A 15,864-nucleotide genomic window follows, 5' to 3' on the forward strand; every position below is an offset into this window, starting at 1 on the left:
ATCCTACCCATAAATTCCACTCTTAAGCCATTATCCCCTAGGAAAACGCTTGCGTCTGTGCTCCAAAGACATATAGATGATTACTTATAGTACCAAACTGAAAACAACTCAAATGTCTATCTGTAGTAGAATGGCTGAATAAATTATGGCATATTCATAAAATGGAATACCAAAAACAAAAAGAATAATCTACAAGTATACCCAATATCACAGGTAAATCTCAAAAATAACGTTGAACAAAGTAAGTCAGAGAACATATGCAGTATAATTCCATTGATATGGAGTTCAAAAGAAGGTAAAACTAAGTAATACCTTATCGGTTGGAGATAAACACGTGTGATAAAACCTCTAAACATAAGCAAGGAATAATTAGCACAGAATTCAGGAGAGTGGCTTGCTCTTGGAGGTGGAAAGAAGAGGACGACGTTAAGCTGAGGAGTGGCATGGAAGGCTTTGAAGGCATTCTTTCTTCAGCTGGGTGGTAGGTCACAGATTTCCATTTTATTTTGATTCTTTAAACTGTGTATTTGCCTTAAATACATTATTATATGCACAATATACTTCACAGTTTTTAAAAGTTATTTTTAAAAAAGGTACTATTATCTCCAAGGTCTTTGCAATGAGATGATGGCCTTTTTGTTTTTTAAGCTAGATAGCTCTTGTCCACCTTCAAAACTCACTTCACATCTCCTTTGGGAAGCCTCCTCTAACTCCCTAAGTTGATTTATTGAATACGGAAAATTTCAAACATACACGAAGTAAAGAGAATAATATGATGAACCACATGTAACTGTCTCCTAGCTTCAAAAATTATTAACACAGAGTCAATCATGTTTATTCTGAGACTTTCCTGGTGGTCCAGTGTGTAAGACTCCACACTCCCAATGCAAGGGCCCGGGGTTTGATCCCTGGCCAGGGAACTAGATCCCGCACGCATGCCGCAACTAAGAGTCCGCATGCCCGCAACAAAGAAGTCTGAATGCCGTTGCATGCCACAACTAAGAAGTCTGCATGCCGCAACGAAGATCCTGTGTGCCACAACTAAGACCCGGCGCGGCCAAAATAAAAAAAAAAAATCATGTTTATTCTATGCCCTGCCACATTCCCCTCCCCCTATTGGATCATTTGAAAGCAAATCTCTACCATCCTATCACTTCATCTGTAAATACTTTGGTATCAGTCTCTAAGAGATAAGGACTCAAAAAAAAAAAAAAAGGAAAACTCCAATACCATTATCCACTTAAAAAATTTGACAATGGGCTTCCCTGGTGGCACAGTGGTTAAGAATCCACCTGCCAATGCAGGAGACATGGGTTCGAGCCCTGGTCCAGGAAGATTCCACATGCCGTATAGCAACTAAGCCCGTGCACCACAACTAATGAGCCTGCGCTCTAGAGCCCGTGAGACACAACTACTGAAGCCTGTGGGCCTAGAGCCCGTGCTGCGCAACAAGAGAAGCCACCGCAATGAGAAGCCCACGCACCACAACAGAGTAGCCCCCGCTCACTGCAACTAGAGAAAAGCCCACGCGCAGCAACGAAGACCCAAAGCAGCCAAAAATAAATAAATAATTAACTAATTAAAAAAAATTTGACAATGACTCCTTAATATCAAATATCCAGATAGTGTTCAATTTTCCCTGTGTCCTATAACTTTTGATTTGATTGAATCAGGATCTAGACGAACTTCACACATTACATTTGGTTTTTATGTTTTTCTAGATCTCTTTTAATCTGTTTCCCCTCCCTCTTTTTTTTTTTTCTTGCAATTTATTTGTTGACAAAACCAGATCTGGTCAATTTGCTACATTCTGGGTTTCTGCTCATTTCATAACCCTCTCTACCTTTCCTTTTTCTAGAATTTTCTATTTCCATCTATACATTTTGGGGGAATAGATGAGAAAGGATGCCTGGAGGGAACAAAATGAAGGTGGGGGTAATCCCTGTGCAGATACACCCTAGGGCTCCCTACACTTGACTGGAATCATGGGTTTATTTGCCTGTCTCCCTCCAACACACCTCTTGGGGGCCAACACCGTGTCTTCCGTGATTTTGTATCCTCTATGTTTTACACAGAATTTTACACATAGTAGGTGCTAAATAAATGTTTATTGAATGAATGAATGAATGATGTTGCTCTCTTGTACTGCTATGTGCTACATCTTTTTTTCCAGCTTCATAGGAAGATTAAGAATTTGTGAAACTTTGATTTCAACCCCCTGGGGTAAGGTATTATGCAAAATTCTTTTGATAGTTACTTTTCTCAAAAAGTTTGACAAATTTCATTGTGAAGAGCACTTTATTTATTGTACTTTCCTTTGTCGCCTATTTCCTGAACCACTGTGGTCTTGATAAGCTTGTTTGAATTGAAACACAAAAGTCCCTGCTCTGTAACTTGATGGAGGGGGGCGCTCCCAGCAGACTTGCCCTCAGTGGGAATTGTGGGTTAACAGCTTCTGAGTAATGCATTACTCACCACAGCTTCTTAGAAACTTCTTTTGAAGCAAATTGTTACTTTCTGAGATATCATTGCTCTGTTCCTTGAATTTCATGGGTCATCCCCTCTTGTAGATTTTTCAACTTCTCTCTATGAAAAACAAGTCACTGAGAAAGCTGGAAACAAACTTCCTTCTATGCACTTACTCTAGTATTTCCTCCTGATTTACAGTTGAGGCATATGTACTCTCCAGGGCCCACGGCTAAACATCCCTTCTGTTAGCTCTGTAGCAGGTACTTGGACTTGTATTTATTGCCTGTTTTACTTTGTCACAAACACAAAAGGTACCAATCCCACCAAATAAGAACATTTTCCTATCTGCTATTGGATTTGATATTATTGTACTCATCCATTTGATACTGTGAATACCACTGATGTCCTTAGACTTGTTTTAGAAGTACTTCCTGTTTTCCTAATTCCAGGAAGTGAATCTGGTTCATGGGACTTGCAATATTATTTTTGTGAAATTGTTATGAACTGGACTCAATAATTTAGAATCCAACCAAACTAATCATGCTGTAGCTCTGAGTGTGTAGGGTTTATGGAATTATGTTTGAAATGATAGGTGATGAAGTCCCTCCCTAATTTTTTTTTTGTGTGTGTGTTAGGTACGCAGTCCTCTCACTGCTGTGGCCTCTCCCGTTGCACAGCACAGGCTCCGGACGCGCAGGCTCAGCGGCCATGGCTCACAGGCCCAGCCGCTCCGCGGCATGTGGGATCTTCCCGGACCGGGGCACGAACTCGTGTCCCCTGCATCGGCAGGCGGACTCTCAACCACTGTGCCACCAGGGAAGCCCCCTCATTATTTTTTAATGCAGCAGTTAGATAATAGTGAATTAAGAGTCAATTTTAAGCCATCAACTGACAGTGAAAGATAAACAAAGACTAGATGACATGTTGAAATTATACCTAGTACATAAACTTATATCAAACACTTCTAATCTGGCAAACAATACAATGAGTGACAGCAAATGCAATAAATCAGAAACCTAGATCAATTATCTTAGAAAGATTGCAGTCATCAGATAAAAATGGGACTGTGGAGTCTTCTAAATTAACTAGCACTGAGAACATGAATCAGTCTTTCATCTTTTATTATTTCATCCTTTTCCTTTGAAGTAAACTTAAAAATAATCTTTTTGCCAACTCCTCAAAATTAAATATTCACTATATCACTCTTACTCCCTATTAAAAACTGGTATTAGTGTGCCTTTATACTGAAGACATCAAAGAAACTATGGAGTATACTTATATAAACATAAGGAAGCCTGAAGTATATTGTTTATTTTCCTATGGAATAAATGCAAAATCATGATCCTTCATTGTGCATTTACTGAATTCTACTTGGATTTTCTGAAAGAAATTTCCCTTTTTTTTTACATCTTTATTGGAGTATAATTGCTTTACAATGTTGTGTTAGTTTCTACTGTACAACAAAGTGAATCAGCTATATGTATACATATATCCCCATATCCCCTCCCTCTTGAGCCTCCCTCCCACCCTCCCTAGCCCACCCCTCTAGGTCGTCACAAAGCATCCAACTGATCTCCCTGTGCTATGCGGCTGCTTCCCACTGGCTATCTATTCTACATTTGGTAGTGTGTATACGTCAGTGCTACTCTCTCACTTTGTCCCAGCTTTCCCTTGCCACCCTGTGTCCTCAAGTCCGTTCTCTAGGTCTGCGTATTTATTCCTGCCCTGCCCCTAGGTTCTTCAGTACTGTTTTCTTAAATTCCATATATATGCGTTAGCATACGGTATTTGTTTTTCTCTTTCTGACTGACTTCACTCTGTATGACAGACTCTAGGTCCATCCACCTCACTACAAATAACTCAATTTCGTTTCTTTTTATGGCTGAGTAATATTCCATTGTATATATGTGCCACATCTTCTTTATCCATTCATCCATAGATGGACATTTAGGTTGCTTAAAAATATGGAATGCTTCACAAATTTGTGTGTCATCCTTGCACAGGGGCCATGCTAATCTTCTCTGTATCGTTCCAATTTTAGTATATGTGCTGCCGAAGTGAGCGCTCCCTTCCCTTTTTGATCCGATCTTTGTTGAATGGATGAAATATGTGGTAATTTGTTTCTAGCACTTTGAGGTCAGCTCCACTTTTCATCCATGATAGTGCCCACCAAGTAGATTACTGTACTAGTTTAGTTTTTCCAGTGGGTTTGGATTTTAATAGTTTTATTCCACTGCTAGCTAGTATCTAACTATTTTATCTATAATCACACAAGTACATCTGGGTGTTATCTATTCATTCCACATTTTAAAATGTCTGAATATATCCTGGGACATGTTGTAGACACCATTGATTGCCTACCACCACAACGTTTTCCATGATAACAGAACCCCAATTTGTACTGGTGTGAGGCACCACAGGTTTTAACAGAGGCTCGGTCCCTTCCAGCTCAGCCCTTAACCCAGCTAAGCCGCCCTCGGTAATTTTTTAAAAGTTAAAATTGGAAGATTGGGATTGACATATATACACTACTATATATAAAGTAGGTGACTAATAAGGACCTACTCTATATAGCACAGGGAACGCTACTCGATACTCTGTAATGGCCTATATGGGAAAAGAATCTAAAAAAGAGTGGATATATGTATATGTATCACGGATTCACTTTGCCGTACACCTGAAACTAACACAACATTGTAAATCAACTATTCCCCAATTTTAAAAAACCTTATTTTATTTTTTAGAGCAGTTTTAGATTTGTTACTGACCCTCCCGAGCTGGGCTCCAACAAGGGTCCTCCTGCCTGGTGTCCTTGGAGCCAACAGAATAAGACCAAGTTCGGTTCAGAAGCAAAGGAAAGCTTCGTTTTCTGATCAAAGCACCAACAGGTGTGAGCTTGTACTGCAGAGTCCACGCCCGTGGGCGGGGCTGCTTTATTGGGCTCTTGTCAGCGGGGAGGGGCTGGGAGTTCTCCCGGGTGGGGCGCAATTTTGCAGCTCACAGCATTCACTCCAGGGCCAAGTGCCGGGCGCAGCGCTTCTGCACACGGCCTGCCGCCACTGTCTTGGATTGCAGTGTCTGTGCAGTGTCTCTCTGCACAGGGCCCACCGCCGCCATCTTGGATTGCCGCGTTGTGCACAGCGCTTCTGCGCGCGGCCCGCCGAGCTGAGGCGTCAGGCACAGCCGCTCCACACTAGGGACTCTGCTCTGAAGTGCCGGATGCGAGGCCTCTGCACACAGCCGCCCATGAACAAGTGAAACTGGACTAAGCACAAAGGAAAAGAGAAGAAAAAAAAGGTTAGACTTCATTTTATTACCCAGATTCTCTTTTTATTTCCTGGGAATTGTTAATGGGCTGTGCCAGTGGCAGATTCACAGCAAAACCGAGCCTCCCCCCTTACCCACATCCCCCACCAGAGGGGTATGTTTGTTACAACTGTTGAACTTACATCGTCACATCTTTATCACCCAAAGTGCATAGTTGACATTACCATTCACTCTTGGTGTTGGACCTTCTGTGCATTTGGACAAATGCGTAATGACACATGTCCATCATTATGGTATCATACAGAGTATTTTCAATGCCCTAAAAATCCTCTGTGCTTTGCCTATTCATCCCTTCCTGACCCCCAACTCCTGGCAACCACTGACTGATCTTTGTAATATCTCCATAGTTTTGCTTTTTCCAGAATGTCATATAGTTGGCATCATCCGGTACGTAGCCTTTTCAGATTGGCTTCTTTCACTTAGTGACATGCAGCTGAGGTTCCTCCATGTCTTCTCATGGCCTGATAACTCGTTTCTCTTTAGCGCTGCCTAACAGTCCATTGTCTGGATCTTCCACAGTTTATGTAACCATTCACCTACTGAAGGACATCCTGGTTGCTTCTAAGTTTTGGCAATTATAAGTGAAGCTGCTATAAACATCACGTGCAGGCTTTTGTGTGGACATAAGTTTTCAACTCCTTTGGGTAAATACCAAGGGGGACAAATGCTGGATTGTATGGCAAGGAAGAGTATGTTTAGTTAAGGTGTCTGTTAAGGTCTTTAGTCCATTTTTTAATCAGGTTGCTTGTTTTCTTATTGAGTTTAAGTGTTCTTTGGGATAATAGCCCTTTATCAGGTGTGTCTTTTACAAATATTTTCTCCCAGTCTGCAGCCAGGAGAATTCCATTATCCTTGTTAATGGCAGGCTTAGGCCTCGGACATGTAATATAATTCTGATAATGACACATGTGGAAAAGTCTGTTGGAGACCTTTTGGGAAGTCTTTTCTCAGTCTTAGAATGGAGCACCAGGAAAGGATGTCCTCCCTTCTGGCCTTTGGAAATTATTGTTCCAGGACATAGTGCCTGGACGTGTTGTAACCAGTCTGCAGCTATGAGAAGAGTAGCAGGCAAACAGAACCTCAGAGTAGAAAATGAAAAGAATGTGAATCTTTGATAATATTGTTGAACCTGTGAATTACTGAAACTGCCTTATCTCTGTTTTCCTTGTCACATGATTTAATAAGCTGACAATTGTTGAAGCCAGTTGAGTTTTCTATTACTTGCAATCCAGGCATCCTAAGTGACATCCTACATAAAGCTGACGGTTCCTATGTTGCATTAGGTGAAGTCACTCTCTTCGTTTCCAAACACTACACTAAAATTTCATAGATTCAGCCCCATTAGGGCTGAATATCAACATGAAATAATTAAAACTGAATTACAGAGTATGCTTTCTATTATCATTACTTTTATTAATAAAATGTGTAGCTATAAAAGAAATAGTTGATGTCATAGAAATTAGAAAAACTTATCTTTTTTTTAAACTGAAGAATTATTGGAGAAGGTGTGTTTATTAAATTTGTGGTGACACAAGATAGGAGAGAACCATATGACAGTCAAAATTCAGAAATATTTCAACGGGCTGTAATGATGAGCCAAAAACAACAAGGTGAAATGTAATAGAGAGAAATGTACGTTTTTGCATTTAGGTTAATGAGATGAGGGCTAAGCCTGTTTAGGATGAGAGTTAAAGGCTGCTTGTATGACGAGCATCTGGGGATTTCAGTTTACTGTTAATTCTGTAAGTGCCAGGATTAGGACAAGGCCAAAAAATTACTAAAAGAGTAAATATGTAAATCCTTCCTTCGTGCAACAAGAATTTATTAAACATGTATTCAACAAATACATATTAAGAGCTGGTTAAGAGAAAGGGCTTTGGACTTCAACTGATCTCAGCTTGGAGTGTGTGATCTTAGGCAAGTTACTTCTTGGTACCTCCATTTTCTTATTTGTAGAATATGATGAATAATAATGCATGGTAACTGAGAGAACCAAAATAAGATAATATACGCAAAGGGTCTGGAAAAGTATTTAGTAGCAATAATAATTTTTAGTGTTTAGCCTTGTCTTAGATCAGTTGTGATAATTCTTCCACAGTAATCTGCTTTGTTCAGTTTATACCTGGAGAACTTTATTTTTGTACCATATTTTGAAGCACACTGAGAGACTAGGGAACAACCAGGTAAGCATGAGAAGAGGATCTCTGGAAACAATATCAGATAAGGAATAACTTCAGGAATTAAATATTGGACCTGAAAAGACTTCATATATTTAATGGAATTTAAGGAAAAAAAATGTCATGAAGAACCTAGGGGTAAGACAGGAATAAAGACGCAGACCTACTAGAGAATGGACTTGAGGACATGGGGAGGGGGAAGGGTAAGCTGTGACAAAGCGAGAGAGAGGCATGGACATATATACACTACCAAATGTAAAATAGATAGCTAGTGGGAAGCAGCCACATAACACAGGGAGATCAGCTCGGGGCTTTGTGATCACCTGGAGGGGTGGGATAGGGAGGGTGGGAGGGAGGGAGATGCAAGAGGGAAGAGATATGGGAACATATGTATATGTATAACTGATTCACTTTGTTATAAAGCAGAAACGAACACACCATTGTTAAGCAATTATACTCCAATAAAGATGTAAAAAAAAAAGACTTCATATATTTAAAAGGGAGCCATATAAATCAGGTAATAAATTTATTTTGTGTTGTTGCAGAGGGAACCCTGGGTACAATAAAGAGAAGCAGAATTCAGCTTAATATACTGAAGATTTTTAGCTATAATTGCTATGCAACAACTGCATGGCCTAATTGGAGAAGCAGTGACCTCCCTATCATTGTAAATACTTGGGCAGAGGCCAGATGAGCATCTGTCAGGGATGATACAGGGAATTCAGTGAGTCCTGCAATTTCTGCAGTTGTATATTTGACTTGAGTCCCTTTTAGCAATAAGGTTCTGATTGAATTTTCATCCATATATCCTTGGAAGGTTTTTTAACCTACAAGGGATATTAACACACCAACAAGAAAACTATTTTGTCTTGACTCTTTTGCAGAATCAAAAATTTCAGAACTGAAATGTCCTTCAGAGACTAAATAGATATATTTCTCAATTACTGGTCCATGAATTGGTAAGGGAATTAAAAAACAAATTATTCTTATTTTTACATTTTATTAACTTTTCTTTCATTATAAAATAATAGAAACATATTAAATAAAATGGTAGAAGAGAAAGAAAAAATCAGTTTCACCACATTACACATAGTTGTTCACATATACCTTGTATTTATATGCAAATATAATATAAATATATTATATAATATATAAATATATATATTTTTTGCTATTTTCATTATATAAGGGTTGTATTAGTTTGCTAGGGCTGCCATAACAAAATACCACAAACTGGGTGGCTTAAACAACAGAAATTTAATTTCCTTTTTTCCTAAGGACACTAGTCACATTGGATTAGGGGCCCACCATACTCCAGCATCATCTCATCCTAACTTAATTACATCTGCAACAAACTTATTTCCATATAAAAGGTTACATTCTGAGGTACTAAGGCTGAGGATTTCAATATGAGTTTTGGGGGTACACAATTCAACCCATAACAAGGGTCAAACCAATTTACAGTGCCATCTGTAATATATAAGAGTACCGTTTTCCTGTATCCTCAATGACATTAAGTTTTATTTTTAAAAGAAGTTGTTTTGCCAGTTAGGTGAAGAATTGCACCACAGTGGTGTTTTAATATATATTCTTTTACTAGTGAGTGTGAATGTTGTTTTATGTTTGCTTACTAGATGAATTTCTTCTTTTGTGAAATGTCTGTTCCTGTCTACTGCCTCTATTTTTTTAATTATGAAAATAATTTATTACAAAAGATCTGAGAAACAGAGAAAATAAAAACCACCCATAATGCCACTATTCCAACACAGCTCTTATCATTTTTATTGCCTTCTGGGCTATTTTCCTATGCACGTTTTACCCTTTTGTAATTGTAGTGCACAGGTAGTCTCATCTCCTACTTTCTTTTTTACCTTACGTTGTATTATAATATGGAAATGGGTTAATCCTCAGTGTACCAGAATAGCTCATTCTTCAACAATCATGAATTTGGAGCTAGGCTTCTGGTATTAGACAAATAAAAGCTTTTTCAAGGGTATACTACCTGGCCATTAATGGGGTACAAAATACGAGGATTCCAGGTTGCAAGAAAGTTAAAATTACATTTCCATACCATGGCCTATCTTCGGGTACCTGGCACTCAGGCATCCAATACATGATGAATTAATTAATAGTCTAGTTATTAGACATCATTTTTATTCATTTTTTCGTAGACAACTCCGTTTGCAGAATTTTCTTCATTCTAGGTTCCTGCATGAAATACAGCATTAAGACTATACAGCATAAGCGTTAATGCATCTCAATCATACATTTAAGAACCAGCATCATACCGGGCAAAACAGAAGTTAAACTAGTATAAGATCCATCATTTGAAAAATATATTTTAAAAGTCATAAGTGAAAAAAGGATTTTACAAAGTGTCTTTCAAAGTAAACTTGTGTGTATCAAAAACTATGGTTCACAAAAACAAATTTATTTTGTGGACAAAATCCAAACATGGAATTCCTTTTTCTCCCTTGTAATAAAAAACTTCACATTAGAACCAAGAGATGTTACAAGTTATCATTTGTCTATTGTCTGAGATAAACTGAGGTAAAATGAATATCTGATGGTGTCTGTAATGCTACTGGTGTATATTGGTAATATACACCAATGATTTATTTTCTTTCTTCTCCTTCCTCTTATTTCACTGGAAATATTTTGCATATATTGTCACTCGTATTTCAGTCTTTCTAATTAAATTATAAAGACTGGCCTCAAACTGAAACTCAAAAGCTTCACATCCTTCTTCTCTGCCATCTTTTCTCCTCAAAAGCTTCAAATCTAAAAAAAATGTGGTATAAAAAATAGTGCTTCTCGAAATGTGTGGTGAAGGACGTTTCTAAAAATTTCCAAACTGCAGTGGACCAATAATTTTATAAAATACAATAAAAATGAACTATTAGAAGAATTTAAAAAGCCAATGTCATAGAAGATAAAAATCAAAAAAATTTTAAAGATCCTATAGATATGAAAATTAGCTTGTATAATTTCTATAAAAACTTAAAATGCTTAATCTTAATTCCTGTACTTGTCTAGGCATGGACTGGTAACAAGCAGTCCACAGATTACACTTTGAGTAGCATTGATATAAAACAAAGACCCTGTCCTCAAGGAGCTAAGACTCTTGTTACGGTGAACACTACGAGAGTACAGAATTGTATTATAATCTATAATTGTATTTTTTATATAATAAAAATTGTATTATAAGCTAAGTACAAAATTGTATTATAATCTATGCTACCCCAGACCATGCCAGCCTGGAGTAACATATGAGACATGCTCACTGTAAGATAGTAGAAAAAATATATCTTGGTCTCTTCCCTGATTCCTGGCACAGGGCTCCTAAAACCCATGTCATTTCCTGGGTGATAGGATTGTCTTTGTTCTAATGAGGCAGCTCTGGGTGGGCTCCTGGCTGGCTCCTAGATGAAGCCTGGTCACCAGAAAGACCAAGTCATGATTAGGAGCTTGGAATTTGCAGCCCTGCCCCCATTCTCTTGAGAAGAGGGAAAGGCTGGAAATGGAGTTAATGGTCAATCATACCTAAGTGATGAAGCCTCCATAAAATCCCAATAGTGTGGGGTTCGGAGAACTTCCAGGTTGGCGAACATATCCATACTGGAAGGGTGACATACACCAACTCCATGGGGACAGAAGCTCCTGCACTCAGGAACCTCCCAGACCTTGCCCTGTGTATCTCTTCATCTGGCTGTTCATCTGTATCCTTTATCATATCCTTTAATAAACTGGTAAATGTAAGTAAATGTCACCCTGAGTTCTGTGAGCCACTCTAGCAAATTAATCAAACCCGAAGAGAGGGCTGTTGGAACTTTCGATCTATAGCCAGCTGGTCAGAAGCACAGGTGACAACCTGGGCTTGTGACTGGCATCTGAAGTGTGTGTGTGTGTGTGTGTGTGTGTGTGTGTGTGTGTGTGTGTGTGTGGCAAGGGGCAGTCTTGTGGGACCGAGCCCTTAACCTGTGGGATCTGACATATCTCCAGATAGATAGTGTCAGAACTGGGTTAAATCTTAGGACACCCAGCTGGTGGCACAGAGAATTTGCTCGCTGGGGGAAAACCTCCACACATCTGGCGCCAGAAGTGTGAGTGTGCTAGTAGTAAGAGTAAAAGAGATACACAGGAGGAGGACTGAGGTTGTTCCTTGTCATCTTACAGGTAAAGATGGTACAACATGGATAGGGGAGCACATGTCTACATTCCCATAGATGCAAAAAATGTTAATAGTTAAAAGAAGTAAAATGGTCAAAAATATATGAAAGCAGCTGTATAAATTGTAAAACATAAGTCCTGGTTCCTTCAGCTGTATGACTGTAAAATTCACAGATTGCATGGAGAACACTTCCGTTACCATGTTTAAACAATCACAATGTGGTCAGAATGTCACAGTCATCATTTCTCTGGACTTGCTTGCACCCAGTTCCCTTCCACACCAAGCCCTACAACAGTTCTTGGAATCCCCAAGAATATAATCTCATTCATACTCCCAGCTTTCCATACTTTTGGTCTTGTCCATACTTTTCCATTGTCTGGTGACCTGCTGCCAAGGCTTTTGGTGTAATGAAGTTATCATTACTTCCAGAGTCTATCTAAGATATGACTGTCTTCAACTTCTAAGTTGCAAGTATGGGAAACAAAGGTTTTGTCAATGGACCATTAGGTTTAATGATTCATGAGAGGTGCCAGTAACTCTTCCCACTCCTTGGTTCCCAGTCTCATGTATTCTGACAATGAGAGAAACAGCATTATATGTACTTTCGGCTGGCTCAGAGTGATTCCACATCCTGTAGCACAGCATCCCAACCTTGCAAGGTGTTAGTTTCCTAGGTGGTACCGTAACTGAGTCTTCAGTAACCTTTCCAACAGCCTATGAGACCTGCTGCTTCTGTGATGCTGTACATAAGACCGGTGAATCTCATGGACTTCAACCCAATTTATCAGCGGCAGCAACAAACTCTGAGCCCCTGGTAAAGTACCATATTTTGAGGTGACTAGCCATAACCTTATGGCAGGTTGATTGCACCGGACCTCTTTGTTTATGGATGGGGTACCAATTTCCCTTACTAGAATAGAAACTTTCTGGATTTTCTCTCTCTGACCCTGCTGGTACCATCCCTTTGCAATGGAGACTAAGGCCTTTTAGGATGCATTCTACTTGAGACATGAAAGTTCTCATTCTCGAGGCCCATTCTGAAGAGTTCTTAACATTTTCGGCTTTCAAAGGCTTTGGTAGTCTGGTAAAGCTCATGAACCCATTCTCAGAGTAGTATTTTTAAGTGTAACATATAAAATACATAAGATAATTAAGGAAACCAGTATTATATAATATTATATGTTCCATCTTCCAGCCACTTAGGATTCTGTGGACCCCAAATTAAGAGGTTAATCTAGTTACCAATTTTCTACTTTCATGTCTTCCAAATCCATAACCATCTAATCAAACCATTAGATTCTGCCAAAGAATTGGTTTTAGATGAGAGGTTGGCAAACTCCAGTTTGTTAACTGCTTTTATAAATAAAGTTTTATTGGAATACAGCCATACCCTTCTATTTCCTTATTATCTGTGGTCATTTTGTACTACAAGAGTAAATTTAAGCAGTTGCAACAGAGATCATATGTGGCCTACAAAGCTGAAAATACTTACTATCCGGCCCTTTAGAGAAAAAGTTTGCCAACCCTTGGTATAGATCGTGCGTGGCCTAAAGGCCAAGCAGGCAAAGTAGACCTTAAGTTGTACTCCTTGAAGTTCTGCCCACTGGGAGGATTTTACTTCTCCACTGTTCTTCAGGGATAGCTCTCAGGGCTATAATGCTGGAACAATTCACTTCTGGATGTTGCAGGCATATTATGAGCCAGCTCTAAACAAGCCTTGAACTTCCCATGAGGTTGTAGGAATTGCAAAAATAGCTATGTAGCGGGAGTAGATATGCTGGGACTGGTACCTTCAATATCTACTCAGGCCACATTCTGAATACACAGCTTCCATTGAAGATGAAATACTTCAGGGGCACACCTAAGTTTATAGCTAGGCAGCTAATTCTCAGCACTCAATTCATGATGGACAGTTTGGGTTACATCGTCACTTGAAGATCTATGCTAGAAATTCAAAGTCAACCAGAAACTAGAAGCAAGACATGTATTGGTTTTAATGGAGAAAAGTTACTTCTTTAAGGAAACAGGTTTGTTCGAGAACTCCAGGGACTTCTTGCTGTGATTCTCTGGTATGGACTTTCTACAAGCTATCATAACATTCCAATCTGCCACAAATGTTTTTGGTACCATCAGGTTTATTAGGTGATAATGGCCAGGTGGTTAGAACCACTCCCACTACAGCTTGGACCAGATGGAGCACCGTCTCTTGCTCTGGGTTCTCTCAGAGATGGAAGATTACAACTTTGTAGGCCAGTAGATGGAAGGAGGCAACCAGTCAGATGTGATATATGTTATCTCCAAAATGCATTGAAGTTCTTTAAATGATAGGGAGTCCAAAATGTAACAACTTTTCATTTACTTGGAAGGGATATTCAGTATGTCCCAGACCCTGGACGTACCTGCCCCTCACCCACCAAAATTTTATTGTGTCAGGAGAACCTTGTATTTTGGGGAGAATTATCACCCATTATCTAGCATCTGAGGTACCTGTTAATTTTTGCTCTCCGTGTTTAGTCAACATGATGTTATCAATGGTAGACTAGCGTAATGATGTCCTGTGGGTTGGTGAGATGATCAATGTTCCCTGCAAATTAGTGGCACATGGCTGAAGAATTGACATATTCTGTGGCAAGACAGTGAAGGTATTCTGCTTCTGTTGTTCTCTGTTTGTTGCTAAGCCTGTCTCTATTTAAACTTTTGCTATTTTGTATGTCATGGATTTTTGCATTCATTTTAGTTTTGTAAAATATTGCATTCAAATACTGTTTATCTTGGTTACTGATTTTTTTTGGCAATCCCTTAAATTTTATACCAGAGGCAACTGCTTCACTCACTTCACCCTAGTCCCAGTCCTGATTGATACATAGAGAAAATGCTTTCATTAGATCAATAGCTACTTGCCAAGTGTTTACTAGACCATATCTGGAACAGTAGCCAGAATTAGAGTTGACATACAATTAATGATAATCTAAGGTCACTTTGAGACCCACCTGACTTTTAAAGTAGCCAACTATGAATTAAATCATCACTTCTACATCTCCTACGTTGATGGTAACGTTTATCTCTGCAGTTCTACCAGGGAGGCAATATTGCTTTCTTGTTAGGGAGGTGGAGCTCCAGGAGTCTCTACCTGGCACCTTCTTCCATAATAGTCTTGAAAGCCCTGCCTCTGTGGCTCAAAGAGCCCAGGTGGGAATTCTGTCATTTGCTGAGGATATGCATTTCATTTATACCTTCAGGAACTGGGGATATTTTCACTGGATTGGGTTTGGTGGTTTCATTGGGCCTACGGCGAGGCTGACTAGGGTTAAAACTGCACTTATATCTTCTCAATCCTTATCCTAAAAGTCTGTGACTGGTGACCATAGTGTTCTGGCTGTCCAGAAATTAGTGTTAACCCAGAACTAGGATCTACTGTTCTCCAAAACGTGGGGTATTTCCTTTTCCGCAGGGAAAATGGCTGCAGTTTCACTGGGGGAAAGTGAGGAGGAAAATGTATACACACTTATGGTATTCTTCTCTATGGGTACCTGGCCTCCTTTCCATTTATGGGATCCTAAATCTATAAGCCAACTCAGGTATGGTAATTGGGTGAAAGGTTATGACTCTCTATTGTGGTAGATCAAACCATGTTTCCCTTCACTAAACCAGGAGTTTTGTCAGTTGTAGAAGGACCTCAGTGGGCTGCCCATCTATATGTCCCTAGGGTGCCTGCTCAGT

At 39.3% G+C, this 15,864-nt stretch overlaps 1 non-coding gene across 1 annotated transcript; it reads right to left on the reverse strand.

The window, feature by feature from the left end:
• Positions 1-4,427: 4,427 nt before the first annotated feature.
• On the reverse strand, positions 4,428-4,534 carry LOC137217708 (U6 spliceosomal RNA). Its single transcript, XR_010940210.1, has one exon. It is a non-coding gene; the product is annotated as a U6 spliceosomal RNA (small nuclear RNA).
• Positions 4,535-15,864: the final 11,330 nt, after the last annotated feature.

This window comes from Pseudorca crassidens, chromosome X, assembly GCF_039906515.1.
Source record: "Pseudorca crassidens isolate mPseCra1 chromosome X, mPseCra1.hap1, whole genome shotgun sequence".
NCBI classification, from domain to species: domain Eukaryota; kingdom Metazoa; phylum Chordata; class Mammalia; order Artiodactyla; family Delphinidae; genus Pseudorca; species Pseudorca crassidens.